Below are 5,405 nucleotides of genomic sequence, written 5' to 3'. Positions count from 1 at the left end.
CTATTATTTTTTGGATGGATTTTCAGGTTATTTCTAAATTGCCATCGCACCCGAGGACCAAGAGAAAACTACTTTCACATGCCCATTTGGAATATTTGCATATCGAAGGATGCCATTTGGATTGTGTAATGCACCTGCTACCTTCCAAAGACGTATGGTAAGTATCTTTTCAAAGCATGTTGAGAAGATTATTGAGGTTTTCATGGACGATTTTAGTGTGTATGGTGAAAGTTTTGAAAACTGTCTAGATAACCTGAAATTGATCTTAGTAAGGTGTATAGAAACTAATCTCGTGTTTAATTGGAAAAAATGTCACTTAATGGTCGAGCACCGTAGTCTTGGGTCATGTAGTATCATCTACAGGTATCGAGGTTGATAAGGCAAAAAAGATGTTATATCTACTTTACATTACCCCGCGAGTGTACGGGAAGTTCGTTCCTTCTTGGGTCACGCAGGTTTCTATAGAAGGTTCATCAAGGATTTCTCAAAGATTGGAGCACCCTTGTTCCAACTTTTGCAAAAAGATGTATCTTTCGAGTTCGATGAAACATGTAAGGGGGCATTCGATAAGTTAAAGGAGTTCTTAACCTCATCACCTATTATCCAACCCCCTGACTGGAACCTCCCACTCGAGATCATGTGCGACGCCAACGATTATGCAGTTGGTGCGGTATTGGGTCAAAGAGTGGGAAAGGCAGCCCATGCTATCTACTACGCATCTCGAGCCTTGAACGGAGCTCAATTGAACTATTCAACCACCGAAAAGGAGCTTTTAGCAGTTGTTTTTGCCTTAGAGAAATTCCGTTCTTATTTACTTGGTGCTAAAGTTATTATTTTTTCTGATCATGCAGCTTTGCGGTATCTATTGACCAAGAAAGAGGCAAAACCACGATTGATACGGTGGATATTGTTGTTACAAGAGTTCAACCTGGAGATCTGAGATAAGACAGGGGCGGAGAACCTGATAGCAGATCACTTGAGTCGAGTACAAGTCGTCAAAGATGACCTCCCACTGAGAGAAGCATTCCTTGATGAGCATTTATTTTCTATTAACTCATCTTTGCCTTGGTATGCGGATATGGTTAATTTTCTAGTCACTGATAAGTTTCCTACAAGATAGCCTAAAGCGAAGAGAGACAAATTGAAAAGCGATGCAAAGTTCAACATTTGGGATGATCCTTACCTCTAGAAGCGGGGTGCCAACCAAATTATCAGTAGATGTGTAAGTGAAACTGAATTTCAATCTATTCTAACCTATTGTCACTCTTTTGCGTGTGGAGGTCACTTTGGACCGAAGAGAGTGGATTCTATTGGCCAACCCTATTCAAGGACGCCTACTCATTTTGTAAGTCCTGTGATAAGTGTCAACGAGTGGGTAATATCTCTCGTAGGGATCAAATGACTTATAACCCAATAATTTTTATTGAAATTTTTGACGTTTGGGGTATTGACTTTATGGGTCCTTTTCCTTCGTCCTTTGGTTTTTTGTATATATTGCTTGCTGTACATTATGTTTCGAAGTGGGTAGAAGCAAAGGTCATCCGCACTAATGATTTCAAAGTGGTTGCAGAATTCGTTAAGTCTAATATTTTTTGTCCGCTTTGGGATGCCGCGAGCAATTGTAAGTGATCGTGGTACTCATTTCTACAACATGACAATGCTGCAGTTTTTAAGAGATACGGTGTCTTGCACAAAGTCTCCACATCCTACCATCCTCAAACAAATGGTCAGGCGGAAGCGTCGAACCAAGAGATCGAGTCGATTCTAGAGAAGATGGTTCGATCCGATAGGAAGGATTGGAGTATGAGACTAGAGAATGCACTATAGGCATACAGAACGGCATACAAGACACCCGTTGGCATGTCCCCTTACCGATTGGTATTTGGAAAACCATGTCATCTCTTGGTCGAGTTTGAGCATAGAGCATTTTGGGCGGTCAAGCAATGCAATATGGATATTGAGGAAGGCGGAATTCAAAGAAAATTACAATTACAATAATTGGAGGAGATTCGAAATGAAGCATACGAGAATGCTGTGATTTATAAGGAGAAGAATAAGGTATTTCATGACCAACAGATATCAAGGAAAACATTCGTCTCTGGGCAAAAAGTTCTACTGTACCACTCCAAATTGCAGCTATTTCCAGGTAAATTACGTTCTCGTTGGATCGGTTCTTTTGTTGTGACTAATGTCTTTCATTATGGTGCAGTGGAGATCTAGAGTTTGAAAACGAAGAAAAAATTTGTCGTGAATGGTCACCGTCTCAAGCCGTATTATGAAGGATTTCCAGTTGAACAGGTGGAGATGATGCAACTGGAAGATCCGATTTGCTTAGTTTAAGCAAATTCTGGACTCCGTCTAGCCAAAGACGTTAAACAAAGGCGCTTTTGGGAGGCAACCCAAATTTTTATTTTGTTGAGTTTTGTTGTTCAATTCGTTAAATATGTCGTTTCTCACTTGGGTATTGCTTAAACTTGATATTTTCTCTACTATGACCAGGACAGGTGATCATGGCGTGCCCACGCGAGGAGGGCATGCATTAATCTTGCAAGTTCCAACTTCAAGATCAGTGGATGTTTCTAAAACATGGCATGCCCACGCCATGTTGGTAAAATCCCAACATTCCGAAGTGGAATCTTGGCATGTCCGCATGGAGAGGGCACGCGTTAATGTTCAAAAACTGATTCCCAAGATCAGTAGATATTTTCTAATCTTGGCGTGCCCACGCCATGTTTGACGAACCAGAACAAAGAAAATAAAAAAAAATTAATTTTTTTATTTTTATTTTTATTTTTTTATTTTTTAATTGATTTTTAAGAAAAAAATAATATACAAATAAAATTAATTCAGCAATTAAATTTTCGAAATTTAAATTCAAAAAAATCAAAATACAGTTACTTTCATTCTTAACATTCGGTTTAGTTTTTTCACAATTCAATTTTTGAAATCAATCAAAAAAAAAAAAAATGTAAGACCTTCTTACATATTCAATTTTGAAAAATAAAAAAAAATGTAAGACCAAAAACTATTTTTTTCCTTGCTTTTTCTCTTTTCTTCTTTTTCTTTCTTTCTTTTTCTTTTCTTTCTTTCCTTTCTTTCCCTTTTCTTTCTTCTTCTTCCCCGATTCCTTCTTCTTCCTCGTGCACTCCGCCTTGCTCTCTTCTCCTTGCGCGACTACCACGCTCTATCTCCACGGACAGCCAGCCCACGACCTCTCTCCCACGAAGTGCACTGCACTTCACCAGCTCGCCCAAGCTCCTCCTCATCACCTCAGGTCGCCAAGTTCAGCAGCCCACGCCGCTACTAGCCACTCTTCACTGACGCACGGCCACCACCACCACCACCACCGCACTCTCTCTCGCCAAACACCACCAGCTCCCTCCTTCGCCAAAAGTGTTCACTGTCTCTGCATCTATCTCTCTTCTTTCTCCTCGTGCATGAACCAGCGACAACTGCCCAAGCCACCACCAATCCGCATCCACCTCTGCTGCTACTGCCATCACGCCACCTCCAAGCTCCATCTTCATTGTGCGCCTCTCCACCCTTCCTTTTCCCTCGCGGTCGCCCAGCTCTTCTCTCCAAACTCACACGCAGCTCTCTCTCTCTTTCTCTCTCGTTGTCCGCCAGTTAGCAAGCTCCACCTTACCTTTCTAAGCTCGCAGCCGCGCGCACCACCAACTAGCCCCCGCCTCTGCGCAACAGCTCCAGCTCCCCCACTGTCACAGCCACCATCCGCAACCCAGCTGTCCACCTCTCTGCTCCGCACCTCTACGCACGCTGCCTCTCGTTGCCTCCACGCCAGAACCAAACACACCTCTCCCACACTTCCACCCGTGCGTCACCACCTACCAATTTTTGACAGGTGGAGGTATTGCTATTTCTCCATCGATTAGTACTTTTCAGGATCTTAAATTGCTGGAATTTGCATTTTTTTTCTTGGGTCTTCTGATTGATAAAGGCAGGAGGTGACTTGGGGATTTTCTGGAGTTAATTTTGGGTGGAATTAATTTTATTTGCTGCTCCATTTGAGGGTATTTTCTGGTATTCATTACATTGCTGAATATTGTTTGGGTTTTAACTACTTGAGGCTTTTATTTCATCTGTGGGGATAAAATTTGAAGGCTCATGTGCCAATTCATTTGTTTGAGAATTGTTGGGGGTCATTTGAGAGTTACTTTTCACTTGGCCCCATTTTAATTTCTGCTATTTTGTGCTCCTGATTGGTGTGTTTGGATTTATTAGCGCTTAGGGTTGGTCATTTGAGTTGTTTCTTATTTGTGGGTAGCTCCTTCCTACATTTGTTTATTGATTTGAATGATTATTGGGGTTAGTTGAGTGTGTAATTAACTATCCAATTGGAGACAGTTATTGAGATTTTGAGTGGTATTGTGTCTAATTGCTGAAATTTGGTGATTTTTTTAGACATTAACACTGCTCATAGTTTGTTCGAGTGAAATTGGTTAGATGTCCTTTGCCCTTTTTAGTTTAATTGTTGCATTGTTTGGGATTGTTTTCTGGCATTGATGGAACTGGTGGGCATTAATTGGGCCTCAAATTGAGACATCTTTTGACCTTTAGTTGGTCATTTCTGGGTTTGTTTGTTGAATAAGGAGGCGGCTGTGACGCTTGCTTATTGTAGTTGGATTGCCTCTCATTACCTTGTTGCGAATATTCTATCCATTCATTTCAATTGCTAGGTATTATTGGGGCATTTGGATAGCCTGTGGGGCCTGAATTGTGCATTTTGTCATTTGAATTGACTAATAGAGAGGCCCCAGTGGTTATTACAATTGTCATTGCTTTGAATTTGTTGGTTCTAATTTTTGTTGGAAATTGTTGTCTGTTGTTAATTGGAGTGATATTTGGAGAAAATGGTGAAACCCAGATCCTCTTCTAGGTCTAGGACACCTAGGACCTCTCGGCCTCACCCACCTCAACCGACCATTCCCGCCTCTGACCTCTCGCACGATCCCTCTTCCTCTGGGAGAAGGGCTCTGTAACGACCCCACCTCCCCCTAAGGCGTACCAGAGGGTTTAGCGGGCCGCCTGCCCAGCTCTCGCCGGGACTCACTCACTTACTACATTCCTCAAGTAAATTACAAGGTACAACTCAAATAATACATCCAATTCTCCAGAATTACATATCTTAAGCGAAGCGGAAACCAATTCTAAGCGTAAAATATAGATTTACATCTGATTCAATTCCAAATATTTATACAGGCCCAAAAGTACATAAACCAAAACTAAAACTAAACTATACAAGATGTACGCCATCCAGCCATCCAAAGATCCAAAAACAAGTTCTTCCTTTACTTTGATCCCTGTGGGGAGAAGAAGATAATAGGGGGTGAGCAAGAAGCTCAGCGAGTGACCAGTAAAATCAACAGCCAAGTATATTTCACAAT

The sequence above is a fragment of the Coffea eugenioides genome, chromosome 11, assembly GCF_003713205.1.
Source record: "Coffea eugenioides isolate CCC68of chromosome 11, Ceug_1.0, whole genome shotgun sequence".
NCBI lineage: Eukaryota > Viridiplantae > Streptophyta > Magnoliopsida > Gentianales > Rubiaceae > Coffea > Coffea eugenioides.
Note: the sequence above shows the minus strand (reverse complement) of the source record.